This window comes from Protopterus annectens, chromosome 3.part0, assembly GCF_019279795.1.
Source record: "Protopterus annectens isolate FY-2018-M chromosome 3.part0, PAN1.0, whole genome shotgun sequence".
In the NCBI taxonomy this organism is placed as follows: domain Eukaryota; kingdom Metazoa; phylum Chordata; order Ceratodontiformes; family Protopteridae; genus Protopterus; species Protopterus annectens.
Genome location: NC_056731.1, coordinates 1,458,097,021 through 1,458,113,498, shown reverse-complemented (window position 1 = coordinate 1,458,113,498; position 16,478 = coordinate 1,458,097,021). Strand labels below are relative to the sequence as shown.

General features: G+C 39.6%; 1 protein-coding gene across 1 annotated transcript in view; it reads left to right on the top strand.

Annotated features, from left to right (window-relative positions):
* SNTG1 (syntrophin gamma 1) overlaps positions 1-16,478 on the top strand; it is a 4,111,241-nt gene that overhangs the window by 661,420 nt on the left and 3,433,343 nt on the right. The window contains exon 3 of the mRNA XM_044065493.1: positions 608-669. The gene's annotated coding sequence lies outside the window, so the exon portion shown is untranslated. The remainder of the gene's footprint in view (positions 1-607; positions 670-16,478) is intronic.

Genomic DNA, 16,478 nt, shown 5'->3' with positions numbered 1-16,478 from the left:
GTAATGCCTTTGCTAATCAAGTGTGGTACATAGAAAACCTTCCTTACTACAGAAGACACATGTTGGTCAAAGTTAAGTTCACCGTCTATTTATGACCTCAAATCTCTTACCACTTTGTAGGTACACAGATTATTGTAGTTAATTTGAATGTGTGAAGGGAACCTTTTTTGGCTGTCTCATTGAGCAAATAAAGCTTACACATCATACTTCATCTGGAACTTTCCCTTTGGCACATACCATTTCACTCCTGAAATTTAAGCTGCATGCATCTTGTTTTTTTCTATTATAGAAATATATTTCACAGTGCCCTAATCCAGACATATACATATTTTCAATGTATAGATAAGAAATACTGAGGATGTATACTCTCTAGGGTAGTAAGGCTTCAGTTACAACCTTACCCTTGCATCCCTACCACTCATGCAGCCTATCTGCCTCATCTATTACATTAAAGGAAATGTGAGCATTTTCAGCTCAGACAGTGCTTCTAGATGTCCAAGCATGGTGTGCCCCATTGCTGAAGGTATATAGCCACTTAGATTGTATCTCTGCATGCATTGTTGCTTTCCAGTATGACTGATGAAAATGCCTGTTTTATGTGTTTCAGATGAGGAGTATAGGGAACATACTACTACCTCGCCTGACAAGAAAGACTGAAACACCGTCATGGTAAGCAAACATCAGCCTCTGTAACTCGCTTATACTATAAAGGTCCTCACTCAAAACTGTATGACAATGGAATTGTCCTTTGTAACTGCTTATACTATAAAGGTCCTCACTCAGAACTCTATGACAATGGAATTGTAGCTTTTATCCCCTTGGCGTATCTCAGGTGCCATATTTTTCACTGCTTCCATAGGCTGTTCTGTGGATTGTGTCAGATTGTTTTGCTTATAGTTCACACCTTAGTCAATTGTGATGTGTTCTACTATAGATGTAATATTCTGGCTGACATATGTTTTATAGTTTGTAAATAGTGGCAGGAATTCAGCAGTGAATATGATGATTGTGCTTTATGTTGTACTTGTACAATATTAGTATGGAATATATCAACATTTTTTTATGATAGCATACAAGTTTCTGTATTTGAAAAGAATGCTATAGAGATTTTAAGTTTCGTGCATTTGAGAAGACATATTGGAGAAGTACAAGAAATATCTAAAGTCATTAAATTCTGCTGAGCTAAATAGTATTTGTTTGCTCATAGTGTTTATTCACTGTTTTCTTCACAAAGAGGCAGTATGGAAACAATGAACAAATATTATAAATAAAACACATCCTATTTAGCTTAGCAGAATAGGTTACCAGCTGCCATTATGTTTCCATATTGCCTCTTTGTGAGGAAATTGTAATGGTAGCTGGTAACTTACCAGTAAGTGTCTCTGCAAGTAAGCCATAAGGTGCCATTTGGTGATAACCATGAATTATACAGAACTGACCTAATAGTTAACTTAATCCTTCTAATGCTATGATTTCCTGAGTTTCATTAAAGTGTACACAACATGGTAAAACTTTGAAATGATCCATGCTATGGAGTATGGTGGGATTTCCTTATGTCTGGCTAGGTTTGATCAGAAAGGAGAAACCAAGGGGTCAAGTGCTCAAACCAGGAATAAGTAAATCTTATCATAAGCCTTGCACCTGACATTAATTACTGCTATTATTTAAACTGTATTGGTCACTTTCTGTAGCAAGTGAAAATAACCATTGATAACAAATATAATGTTCTCTCTATACAGTGCCATATTATGCAATTTTTGATGCAAAGAGTGTGTTGTTTTTACATTTTATTTTGTTGATAAGGATGACCACCTGAATTGTTTCTCAGAGCTGAAAACTCCTGATAGTTCTTTATGAAATACTGAATCCACAACATCTCTGACTAAATATATAGGCTACAGTAATTCCATGGTAAATTCATTAGTAGGAGTTCCTTATTTCCTAAAAAGATGAATTGTTTACTACCAGGTGGAACATCTTACATTGAAAACTAACATATGAAGGTGTAGCAGGAACCCATGGGTTAAATAAGCTGTCCAGCTATAGAAGTAAGTTATTTTATCACTCATAATGGTTTACAGATGTTTTGTTATTCATTTCATTTTATTTTGCTTTGGTTTACCATGTTTGTACAACTTGGTTTAGTCAAAACTCCCTTTTCAGTGGATGCCTGGTCCGAAAAACTCCAACATATTACAGACATTCTTAAACAGATAAAACATTGTCAAATACCCACCATGATACCATTTCGATGGTATGATTATTGAGAAAAAAATAATAAACGAAACTAAATGCACTCTAATCTTCACTTTTGCAGAATAACTTATATCTTTATTATGAAGAATGTAACTGGAAATTAAATTAATTGTAAAAGAAATTTACATCAGAAAGTGAGCAATACAATGATTTTTTTTAGTGTTTCTCTGTGTCTTACATTTGTTGAGCTGAGCATAATATATAGTAATATGAAGTAATGAGTAGTATAGTTATGTAACATCTTAACATAATGATAGATGTCCTTCTGTTCTACTGTTGCAGTTTCATAGCATGAGGGATTCCCTGCCAAGGGTGACCTGACATCCAGCTAGTATATCAAAGCCTTTTACTACTTGCAAGTACGTGGGATGTATCACATATGCTCCCCGCGTACATAAGGCATAAATGCGGCATCCATGCATACTGTTCTCAGAACTTCTTTGCCGCCAGTCTGGATGCCATCTTTGATCATTGGTCTGCTCACCAGCATTTTTTGCTGCTGTGTCAGGCCTTTTCAGATAAGTGCCCCGTTTTCTCCTTCTTTTTTGCTACTGTGCTTGTGAGGTTTTTTCATGTCATGCAAGAAAGGCAAATGCCAGTGTGGGAGACAGATTTCACATAAGGATAGTCATGACCAGTGCTTAGGGCCTGCCCTTGACCATAAAACATTTTCCATTTGCCAGGCCTTTGTGCCTAAGACTTTGCATAGCCAGCTGTCCTCACTAGCTATTTATATAGAAAACCATAATCTGAAACACTTAGTGAAAGATGCTATGGCAGGTATGTCTGGGTCTTCTGCTAAGTTAATTGTGAAGAGACAGGCCAAACACCTAGGTCTGGCTCTTTGGCTGTGTTTTCTGCATCGGACATCTGTCTCGAGGCTGATGAAAGCCCAGAAATCCCTACTGTCCTTGGTTTGGATTCTTCCATTAAAACTGGTTCAGAGGTCACCATGGATCTGATGACAGGCATGTCCTCGGAGGCTATGCAGACATCTGCTTCAGATGTTCATGAGGATCTGAGACTCATGATTTTAGAAGACCCTGGGGGAACCCTCAAATACTAGTTACGGAGGAAGTCATGACTATGGTTGTGGAGTGTAGGCCTATGTTGGAGCCTTGCACGTTTCATAAGGTGGATGTGCACATTAAAAAGGAGCAAAAGACCAAGCATTCCATTCCCCTTATAGAGTCACAAAGTAAATGGCAGAGTTTTACCCAAAACCTTTTTTAATCCCTTATACCCCTTAAGCCTCCTTCTGGTGTCTCTGTCCCCACTCCACTGTGGACATCTTCATCACAAAAGAGAATTAGAGAACAGGATTATTCTGAGGAAGAAATTTCTTCAGATGATGAATCAGCCTACTCTACCCAGATTCCTTCTTCTCTGGAGTATGCTTCTACAGAAGTGGAGTCTATTGGTACTGATTCTCCCATAGAAGAGATTTCTTTTGGACAAACTATTTCCAGAATGAGGGAGTTTTTCAAATGGGATAGCTCCCAGGTTAGTGATATGCAGAAGAGATACTATGACTGTAAATGGAGTCATCTTCTACTTCTGCTGTTCCTCCAGTTTTTCCTGCTTTATTGGATGCTTTCATTTCAGCATCCCAAACTCCAGATTCTCAGCCCATGGCCCCAAAGAAGCCAGACTGTTTTTACAAAGTGCCAGAGAATCACAGATGTCTTTTTAGGTGTCCATCTGCTGATCCTGCTGTGGTCTCTGTGGCTTCGGATAAGCCTTCCTGATTACTGCCATCTACTTCACTTCCCCCTTCTGATAACGAAAGCAGGGCTATGGAAAGGTGGGGGAAGAAGGTTTATACTTCTGCTACCATAGCTTTTTGTGCTATTAATTATCAGACTCATATGACCAGATATGCTTTGGCTCTTCTTTCACAGGACACTCAAGTTATTTCTGATCTTCCTGATTCAGAATGAAAATCTAACACCTTGTCCTTATTAGGAGCTTCTTCTCAGGCAGCAAGACATTCAATTAATTGTAGTTATGATGCAACAGAAGCATCTTCTAGGGTAGCTGCATTAGGCTCTGTTTTGAGATGGTATTCCTGGTTGTCTTCAACCATTGCCAGATGACATTAAAGCTAAGTTACTGGATGCTTCTCTAGATAATAAAGCTTTGTTTGGTTTTGCTGCTCCTGATTTGTTTAAGTCTCTGCAGGAGAAAGGTAAGGAGCTACACAGTTTGAAACACATTTTTGTCTCAGCTGTGCCTAAGCTTCACAGAAATTATCCCTCCAAGACTGCTTTTGTGCAAAAACAGATTCACACTCCTACATCTAAGACTAAAAAAAGGTAGGAGGCCGCTTCCACCAAAGACATCTCAGTCTGCTCCTTTCCAGAAGCTGCCCTTTCCTAACAAGCCAGGTAGTCTGTGACTACTCTTGCTACAGCCTTATTCCTCTTTCCGTTTGTCTTTCTTTGTCTCTTCCAGTTTAGGGAAACATTCCTCAGGACAAGTGGGTTCTTTCCATTATTTCAAATGGTTACTTCATGGTCGGGAAATATCTTCCTCCCTTCATGAGCATTCCTCAGTCTCCTTGGGAACAGCTGCATTTATTTCCAGAGGTCCTTCAACACTTGTTGAATCAGGGAGCAATTCAGGAGGTTCCACCCACCCACAGAAGAAGAGGGTTTTATTCCAGAATGTTTCTAGTGCTCATAAAGGATGGAGACCAATTATGGACCTCTCACACCTCAACACATTCTTGACTGTTCCTTCCCTCCATATGCTGTCCCTCCAGACTTTATTTCCCCTCATTCTTCCTCAGGCTTTCACAACATCACTGGATATCTAGGATGCCTACCTTCACATTCCAATTCATTTCCTTTACAGGAAATGTTTACATTTCTCTCTTGCTTTCTTGCATTTCAGTTCTCTGCTTTGCCCTTTGGCCTTTCTATTGCCCCAAAGGTATTTGCCAAATGCCTAGCACCTGTAACTGATTTCTGCAGGCTTTAAGGCATCCATTTTTCCTTTACTTAGATGACCTTCTGATTCAGGCATCTTCCTCAGAGATCTTGCTGCAGAACCTACACTTCAGCATAATCCCTTCTGCAAAGCCTGGGGTTCACCATAAATTTCACAAAATCATCCCTCACCCCTTCTCAGGATCATGTTTTCCTGGGGTGCAGGATACAGACAGACCTTATGTTGACCTCTCTCCCTCCTTCAAAGGCTCTGTCCCTCATATTTATTCTTCCAATCTCTTCTCCCTCTACCCTCTGTCACAGCCATGGAGTTTCTCAGACTTTTTATGGCATCTGCCATTCCAATGTTACCTTTGGCCAAACATCACATGAAGAAGTTTCAGTGGTTCCTGAAAACAGTTGAGATGCTGCATGCACATCCCCTAGATGCTTTGGTTCCTCTTCTTCCTTATCTGAAGAAGGAACTCTAATGGTAGATTCAGCACGAGACCCTGAGCCCAGGTCTCCCTCTGCACCCTCCTCTTCTCTCTCAAAAGCTGTTCACAGATGCTTCAGATATAGGTTAGTAGCAGTTTTTGGCAAGTCTATATTGAAATATTGAATGCTGAAAACTGCGAACGATGTTTCATCGACACATTTTCAGTGAAAGCTGAAAATGTCAAAACCACAGAGCAGCGATTTCTTTCCTAGGGAAAGAAATCGCTGTTCCAACCCAAAAAAAAAAAAAACATTAAACACTTTCAAACACATACCCTAACCCTAATTGTGCCCCCCCCAAAAAACAGTAAACAACTAAATACACATATGCACATAACCCAACCATACATCTAATGGAAAAAAAAAAGTAAACATTTTAAAACATATGCACTTACCTTAACCCGCACCCTAACCCTAAGGTCAGTAACTCTCGCACATTTACATAAACAGTTCCAAACACATACACACTTACCTTAACCCTAATTCTACCCCCCCAAAACAAAAGTAAACAGCTGAAAACACATACACACGTAACTCAACCATACATCTAACACAAAATAAAAAAACAATAAACACTTTCATACATATGCACTTACCTTAACCCGCACCCTAACCCTAAGGTCAGTAACTGTTGCACATTCATGCTCGGGAGCTATACCGGACAAGGGACCACACTGCACTGCAGAACATGGCAAAGCAACAAAGCGGTCAAGCAACTTCATTCCCATGGAAAGAATTCGCTGAACAGCTGCTTTGCTGTTTTGCCTGTTTGCTCTATATGTGTCGACAAAAACGCATTCAACGAAATGCGTTTTCATTGTTCTAATAGGAACCTGTTTTTGGCCCCGTGATGGTATATGGGGTCTGGTCACCTTCCCAAAGAAATGACCACATCAACATAAAAGAGATGAGAGAACGTCTGCTGGCCCTTCAGGCTCTTCATCCTTTTTACCTTCCAGGTCCTGTCAAGCTGTTTACAGATAACACCACAGTTCTTTGATTTGTAAACAAACGGGGTGATGAAATCCTATCTTCTTTGCAGGCAAGCTCTCATGGCTTAGGAGCTTGCAATTCAGTATCATGTCACTCTTCAGGCACTGTACATCTCCTCTAGTGAGATTCATGTGACAGATACTCTGAGTAGGTCCTTGACTCAATCCCATGAATGGATGCTTCACAGGGATCTGTTTCTGGAAATTGTCCACCTGTGGGGTACTCCTCAGGTAGATCCGTTTGCCTCACCTTTGAACAGACAACTTCCCCTATTTTGTGCCAGAGTCCCAGGTGCTCTGGTTTGGAAAGTGGAAGCCCTATCTTTTTCTTGGAAGAGGATTTTTTTTATGTATACCGCCCTTCCTCTCATTCAGAAGGTCCTGTTCAAGATTCAACAGGACAAACCCAAAATCTTGCTGGTGACTCCCTTTTGGCTAAGACAACATTGGTTGCCTCTTCTTCTGCATTTAGCCAAGGGCAGTCATCACAAGTTACCTCACAGGATGGACCTTCTCACACAAGACAAAGCATCTCTTATCCATCCCCACCTGTCGACTCTGGAACTGACTCTGTGGGTGATAGGATTTTGATTCCTTTCAGACACCTTTTTTCTGTGGACGAGTTGAGGGTTCTGCAGGAGGCCAGAAAACCCAATACTAGAAAATCCTACTTATCTAAATGGAAGATATTGTCTGTTTGTTGTTTTTCACATAACTTGGATCCATTGACTGTGGATGTTTGATTGGATCCCTCTTATTTGTGTGAATTGCTCAATTCTGGGTTGGCCTATTCCTCTGTCAAGGCCCACATCAGCCAAGTTTGCTTGTCTACCTTTATCTCCTCCTTTAGCTTCTAGGTTTGAGGCTAAACAATTCCTCAAAGGCATCCTACATATTAGGCCTCCCAGGAAGCCTGTTCCTCCTCTTGGGATCTTAATTTTGTTTTGGAGAGTTTGACTTTGGCTCCTTTTGAGACTGTGGCTACAGCTTCCTTGCAGCATTGTTCTTGGAAGACTGTTTTGTTGTTAGCTTTGACTTCAGCTAGATGAGTGTTTGAGCTTCAAGCTCTTATGGCTTCTCCCAAATGAACCACAAGTAATGAGCACAACACAGCTCAGTCAAAACAGGAACCACGAATCACTGCAGCAAGATTTCTTTAATTAAAAAACCATCGAACAGTATAAACACTTGTACAAACAAGTGTTTATACTGTTCAATGGTTTTTTAATTAAAGAAATCTTGCTGCAGTGATTCGTGGTTCCTGTTTTGACTGAGCTGTGTTGTGCTCATTACTTGTGGTTCATTTGGTGGATTTCAGGAGCCTTGGAGTGTGATTAGTCTTATGGCTTCTCCTCTTTTTTTGGTTTTCCATAAGGACAGGGTGTCCTTGCATACTAATCCTTCATTTATGCCCACAGTTGTGAATGAGTTGTCAATTAATTCATTCGTCTACCTTTTTCCCTTCTCCATACTCTCCTAGTGAGAAGGTACTTTACACCTTGGATGTGCATAGACAACTCAGATTTTATTTGGATAAAACCAAGGCTATCAGGAAATCTGATCAGCTTTTTGTTTCTTTTCATCGCAGGTCCTTGGGATTGCCTATTTACAAGCAAACTATTTCCTATTCGATTTCTAAGGCTATTTCTTTTTGTTATGTTTATCATGGTAATAAGAGCCTTCCTTTTTTGGTTAAGGCTCATTCTAGTACAACTATAGCTTCTTCTTGTGCTTTCTTCAAGGGTTTAGACATTAATTTCTAGTTGAAGCAGCTACATGGACATCTATACATACCTTCACCAAACACTGCAAGTTGGATGGAATCTCTAGAGCTAGGGATGGTGTTGCTAGGGTTATTCTTCATTGTTTTTTAGAGAACTCTACTGCCCCTTCCTCCTCTCAAGTTTCTTCATGAGCTTTGGTACTGTCCCTCATGTTATGAATACTGCAACATTGGAAAAGGGCACGGTATATTTGTGTAAAATCTTACCATAATGAAGGATGTCCTCTTCACTGCTGCAGTGTTCTAGCCCTCCCTCCTAACCCCTGGGTATTGCTTTTTCTTATGGATATATGTTTCACCTCCCTGTTTCATTAGACTGGTGTTTCTTCTGGAGCATTCAGTTCTGAGGATAGTATGTGTGGACATCACATTTTAGCCCTATGTACATGGGGAGCATACGTGCAATGTCCCACTTACTTTTAAGTAGGAAAAGGCTTTGGTATACTAGCTGGATGTTGGGTCACCCTTGGCAGGGAATCCCTCATGTTATGAATACTGCAACAGTGAAGAGAAGGAGCATTATGATAAGATTTTACACACACCTATATTTGGTATTTATATGGAGAAATGATGCTTTACCACATCAAAGGCCAGTAGACTTGCAGACGTTTCAAGCGCATTCTAGATTTTAGTAGCTAGTCTATATCCACTTCCTACTGGCTCCACAGCTAAAAGAGCTGAAGCCATGCCAATGCATATAGGTTTTATTTATGACACAGGAATTGGAGGATCCAGTGAGAGAGGGAGAGGAGTGAGAAAATAGACCCTGCTTACCTCTCCCAGTGGAAGGGTAGATAGTGTGTTTCTCAGGGCATGATGAATTTTGCTTGCAATCCCCAAAATGAGACCAGAGATGGATGGATGAGTCTTTCTACAGAGTGAAGGGGTGATTACAGTAATATCACTTGGTGAAACAAACATGACAGGCTCTGCCAAGACCCACTGAGTGATTGCCTAACTCTTGCAAATTTGCTGCCTTGTGAAGGGAAGGGATAATAAAAATACTTCTTACTGCTGCCTGGATGACAATCATTCTGCAACTGTGCATTTGCCCCATAAAGTGTAATTGGGTGTCAGAGGCTGATTAGTGGTTGACAAGCAGAAAGGGGGAAAAAGCCAAATTTATGGTTAAATATCCATTTTTGCCTTATTCCTGACTAAGATACATTTTGCATAGTGCTAAAGATTGTTTCTTTTAGGCACCTGACTGGCTATTGATTAGTACTGCATGTTTTTAAACTTTTCACCTCATACATTTGGAGTAAAATATACTCCTTAGTTGGCCCGAGTTTGAGGAGGAGTATATTGTTTTTTCTTAATGTCAAAAAGTGGAAGAGATGTCTACCTCATATCTAGTATGGGGATATTTTCCACTCACTGCAAGCATTTGTCATTTTAAGAGCTGTTTTAAATGGTGCCCCCCATCATGAATGTAATTCTTTGAGTGTTACAAATGTTGCATATAATAATATTTACAGTGGTTGGAATGATAATGTAACCAGTCAGATTTCTACATCTTATTATCACTAGATTTACAAGAGTTCCTGTATAATAGTTAATGTGCCATTCTTGTGTTTACATGGAATGGCCAGCATTTCCAACAATGGGTAATGCAGCATAAAGTTATGCACTGGCATGATATATGTACACACACCTACCGTAACTTTGGAGTAAAAAGCTTATAATCTGTCAATGATATTTAATTAACATACTTTTAGACTGTACTGTATTGCTTTTCTTCACATATCCAGGTACATCTCTACCTAAATAAGAACATGTATGCCAGTCATTAAATCACCATAGCCTCACCGTGTGCCAATTCACTGTAGGTGACTATTACCTGTGCTCTATATGATGTTTATCTATGGGTATATAAAACATGGCCTTTCTTTGACACCTATATACATATTAGGAATAAAGTGCTTCTACTGGTGTCATAACCTTGTCACTAATCAGTAATATGGTAGGCAGCCTGGATGTCTGTTAGCCTGAAATCATGTGATGATAGTCAGACTACTCTGCCATGTAGATAAGTGCTCATGCATGGTCATGTGACAATATCTCTTCTTATACCATACAGGTCATATTGTACTCTGTGTGTGTGTGTGTGTGTGTGTGTGTGTGTGTGTGTCTGTTTTGAATGCAGTGGTGTGGGTGCATGGCCTTTACTCATAATGTGCAGATACTGTTATTTTTCTGCACATAGCATGCACCAGTGTTTATTTATTTATGCAAATTTGTTTATGCAGGTATAACACTGATCTATGGATTAAATTCCACTGTTCAACTGACATGCTCATATGTTTTTTTCTGAGTGTCATATGTCATACACACTAGCTCACTATGCTGTTCTAGACATGTAAACTGTAGCCTGTAGAATTTGACCTTGATGTGTTTCACTGTCACAGAAATGATGACCTGTGTATAACTGAGTACTACAGCAGAGCACAGTAACTATTGGCAGATTTGTTCATCACATTGCTGCTGTAATGCAACCATCCCTCCAGCATAAGCTGTGGAATGTGTATTTGAGGTGGCCATACCATTGAACCTCTTAGTTTTTAAAATCATAGAAAGGGGCCAACAACAATTATAGTAGAGGGTACAAAACCACTTAATATGTGTAAATTTGCACCTGGGGGAGGGCACAAATATGTAAATTTGCGATTTTGTCACGTACAATGTACAAATTTAGGACATTTGTGGTGCTAGTAGACATACACCTTTATAGCTGTACCAGACAAAAAATGTATCTTTAGTGTACTGTAAAATGATATGCATGCCTATTTTCTTGGCTTGCTGTACATGCCAGTAATAACTATAGTTTAGTTAACCAAATTACTATAAAATCAGTATGTTTTTATTTGTTCATGACATGTCTGTGGAGCCCTCATTAAACATACATTTATTCTGCAGTTCAATAAATAAATAAAACTACAAGACTCCTCAGCATGGAAATAGCTACAAGCATTTCTAACCAAGCCTACAGTTCTTGGCCATTTAAAATGTAATTCTTTGCTTTTCCAGAAAAATGTATTTCACTCATTTTCATTCCATTCTATATAAAGAGCAATATTAAAAAAATGTATTGCAAATTGATCAAAATATTACATAACAGAGTATTACATTTTTTGCAGAAAATTTTCCATAGCCATGTGTCCTTCTTCCTCAATATAACGTTATAGAAGCTTTGCAATGTAAAATTACACACACACACACACACACACACACACACACACACACACACACACACACACACACACACACACACACACACCATTTATTACAACAACTTGTATGACTGTGTTCATTTCAGACAAATGAATAAATGCATGCCCTAAAATGTATCTTAGCTCTTTGCTGTCAAAACCATTAAGTATAACCAACTGCAAGCATCTCTTCTATCTCAGCTTCTTAGCTCAATAATCAAAAACAAAAATCCAAAATCAGGAACATAATTTAAGTATTGTTTTTATATACTACAGAAAGCTGCTAGAATAGATTTTGTGTTAGCAAGCATTTTCCTGAAGGATATGAGGCCTGAAACACACATGTTGTCATTAATAGTGATTACAAATGGGAAACAATTTGGTGCATACCTCTCAATCTCTTAGAGCAAGAAATCTGGATAAAGCCATAAATAAAAGTGGGACAAAGGCCCAAATATAGTGACATTTTGTAAATATTGCTCTTACAAACTTATAAAGTTGATAAAATAACAGGTTTTGCATTAGTATAAATTTTTTGAAGGGTATAAAGTCTGAAATACAAATTTATGAAAACTGGACCAAAAATATGAGGCAAAAATCTGGACATTCTGCAAAAATCTGTGTAGTTGAGAGGTATGATTTGGTGGAAAACCACACTTTTAAAAACCGAATATAAAATACCCATGAACTTCTGTATTTAGGCATTTTTGCACAAATTCAGAAATGAGTAGGAACAAATGCCCAAAAAGGGCTCCAACACCACTCTCCAGGTACATGACTTGCTCAAAGTGACAGTACATACATGAAAAGAATCAAACCTTCGATGCTTAACTACAAGAAACTGTCCATTATGCAGATGAGGCATTAATCCTTTGTACTAGCTGACAGACTTTAATTTACTTAAAATGTTGAGTGAACAGTTTTTATTAATTGACATGGATATTCTGAATAAAAAGGAGTATGAAACTCTAAATACAGACATTATTAACTGTATTTCTCAGTTATTTACCAGCAAAAGAAATGTTTTATGAGGTACATAGCAAAAATATTACACAACATCAGGGACTTCTGCAAAACTGGGGATGGCTGAGAGGCAGAGCTTTTCCCTCTGACACAGATACAATTGTACATGTAAATGTGAGTGCATGGCCATATCCCCATCACACACACACTCAATTAGTTACTTTCAAAATCTACAGATAGATTCAAAGTTAGCAGTGCAACATCTTCAGCACTGCACGGCATTAGCTTTTTAAAAAACATCACACTATGCAAGACTGAAAGCTTGTCTGAGATTTGTCCATTTTGACTATTACAAGCTCTAGGAAACTTCTCTTTCATTGGCTCTGTAACTCAAATGAAAGCAGTTGAGTGGATGCAGATTTGCTAATTAAAATCAGGCCATTTTAACAAATGCAGAGCAGTTGAGTATTATGTGGTAGTATCTGTTTATTCATAGTTGGCGTGATTTAATGAGGTTATGGTAATGCTTTCCTATACAGTTTTTTAGTGGAATTGCATGCCCTTGTATACTTGCTTGTTGTCTTGCCAGGTTTGGCATGCAGTATTCAGTGATGGGTTATCTACATTCTTTTTCCTTTGCTGAAGTGCCTCAGATGTCTAATACAACTGGAATGCACACTTCTACTTTCAGCAACTCAGTGAATGAGCAGAAGATGGCCCATTATAGAAAGCCTGGTATGATGTGGTGAAGAACTTGTTGCATCATCCAATGTCTGTTGACTTTATAACTGTGACTGTGTTATCAATAATGATGGATGTATAACTCAACAATAGTCACCTCCACTGGCTGAGTAGGCACAGATGTGAAATGTGTTCATCTGACTTTCAGGGTTACACCAGGTATAATGACAGCTACTAGTGCTGTTTCCCCGGTGAGAGAAGTAAGTGCTAATATTTCTGAACTTATCCAACAAATTTAGTGTGTATGTGCAGTAATGGTAGAGTAAGGATATAAATAGGGAGCATCAGGAACAGGATTATGCTAGCACCTCTGCTGTCCCATAATTTTCTAGTATGCAAGCTGTTGTTATCTGTACAGTTGCTGCTTATAGCTTCATATGTTCATAGGTGTTTGCTAGGCTAACGACCACAAGTGCCTTTTGAAGCCTAGCCAAATCTCTGACAAGTTCTGATACCCTTGATAAGTGTAAGCAGGAGCTTAGGAGATGAAACATTTACAATCAAGGGCCTGGGAGATGAACCATTTACTGGTTGCCTGTGTCTATTAGAGACATGTGACAAGCCATAACATATTTCTGTGCATAAATGCCCTAGTCTAAAAACTCCATTTCAACATTTATCTTCCCCATATTTTTCTCCTGTCATCCAATTTCCAACACCTTAGTTTTTGTAGCTTTCCAAATATGCCTGCAACATAATGCATGTTATTAATCCTGTACATAATCCTTCAGCAGTCTGATTTGCTTTATCAGTTGTACAGCATCATTTCTTACATGCGCATATCCAAGAGTAAAGGCCGTACATCACAAACATAATAAAATTCATCTTGCACATGCACATCACACATATTTTCCTTGACTTCTTCACATGGTTCTCCTTCATCCTCACCCCAGTATTTTGTAATACGCAAGTCCTCTCCTGCTTTTCACTCTGCTCAGCAGCCATAGCTCTTCCTGTGGCTTTTGATACTCTCTGGTCTGTTTTTTCTGCATTATATGGTAAACCTATCAAGCAGTAGACCCTGACAGTGAGTTCATTATGCAAGCTGTGTATAATGTTATTCATTTATAGGCCATGAGTGTGAGTGCCCTGTATCTACTGTGCATGATTTATTCATATATAGGCCTTGAGTGTGAGCACACTGTACATAAACAACATACAGGTATTCATGTACAGACTCTGGGCATTAATACACTGTACATACACAGCATGTGGGTGTACATATAAAGGCCCTGGGTGTGAGCGTACTGTACATACTAAGTATGATGTTATTCATATGTAGGCCATAGGTGTGAGACCCTGTATAAGGAGATGAGGTGGCGAAAGCTAAGGATAAGGCATATGATGAGTTGTATGAAAGGTTGGACACTAATGAGGGAGAAAAGGACCTGTACCAATTGGCTAGACAGAGGGACCGAGCTAGTAAAGATGTGCAGCAGGTAAGGGTGATAAAGGATAATTAGAGAAACATACTCACAAGTGAGGAGAGTGTGTTGAGCAGATGGAAAGAGTACTTTGAGGGGTTGATAAATGAAGAGAATGAGAGGGAGAGAAGGTTGGATGATGTGCAGATAGTGAATCATGAAGTGCAGTGGATTAGCAAGGAGGAAGGTAAGGATAGCTATAAAGAGGATGAAGAATGGAAAGGCTGTTGGTCCAGATGACATACCTGTGGAAGCATGGAGGTGTTTAGGTGAAATGGCATTGGAGTTTTTAACTAGATTGTTTAACGAAATCTTGGAAATTGAGAGGATGCCTGAGGAATGGAGAAAAAGTGTTTTGGTACCGATTTTTAAGAATAAGGGTGATGTGCAGAGCTGTAGTAACTACAGAGGGATTAAATTGATCAGTCACAGCATGAAGTTATGGGAAAGAGTAGTGGAAGCTAGATTAAGAAGGGAGGTGATGATTAGTGATCAGCAGTATGGCTTCATGCCAGGAAAGAGCACTACAGATGCGATGTTTGCTTTGAGAGTGTTGATGGAGAAGTACAGAGAATGTCAGAAGGAGTTGCATTGTGTCTTTGTGGATTTAGAGAAAGCATGTGACAGGGTGGCTAGAGAGGAGTTGTGCTATTGTATGAGGAAGTCGGGAGTGTCAGAGAAGTATGTAGGAGTGGTACAGGATATGTACGAGGGTAGTGTGACAGCGGTGAGGTCTGCGGTTGGGGTGATGGATGTGTTTAAGGTGGAGGTGGGATTACATCAAGGTTCAGCTCTGAGCCCTTTCTTATTTGTAATGGTGATGGACAGGTTGACAGACGAGATCAGACAGGAGTCCCCATGGACTATGATGTTTGCAGGTGACATTGAGATCTGTGAGATTAGTGAACAGGTGGAGGTGACCCTGGAGAGGTGGAGATATGCTCTAGAGAGAAGAGGAATGAAGGTCAGCAGGACTATGGCAAAATATATGTGTGTGTGAATGAGAGGAAGGATAGAGGAATGGTGAGGATGCAGGGAGTAGAGGTGGTGAAGGTGGATGAGTTTAAATACTTGGGATCAATAGTTTAGAGTAATGGTGAGTGTGGAAGAGAGATGAAGAAGAGTACAGACAGGATGGAGTGGTTGGAGAACAGTGTCAGGAGTGATTTGTGACAGACTAGTACCAGTAAGAGTGAAAGGGAAGGTCTACAAGAGGGTAGTGAGACCAGTTATGTTATATGGGTTGGAGACAGTGGCATTGACAAAAATGCAGGAGTCAGAGCTTGACGTGGGTGAGTTGAAGATGTTAAGATTTGCACCGGGTGTGACGAGGATGGACAGGATTAGGAATAAGTATATTAGATGGTCAGCCCAGGTTGGAAGGTTTGGAGACAAAGCAAGATTATGTTGGTTTGGACATGTGCTGAGGAGGGATGCAGAGTATTTTGGGGAAAAGATGCTAAGGATGAAGCTGCCAGGTAACAGGAAAAGAGGAAGGCCTAAGATAAGGTTTATGGATATGGTGAGAGAGGACATGCAGGTGGTTAGTGTGATAGAAGATGCAGAGGACAGAAGAAATGGAAACAGTTGATCTGCTGTGGCAACCCCTGACAGGAGCAGCCGAAAGAAGAAGAAGAAGGTGTGAGACCCTGTACATGCTGTCCATGATTAATTCATATACA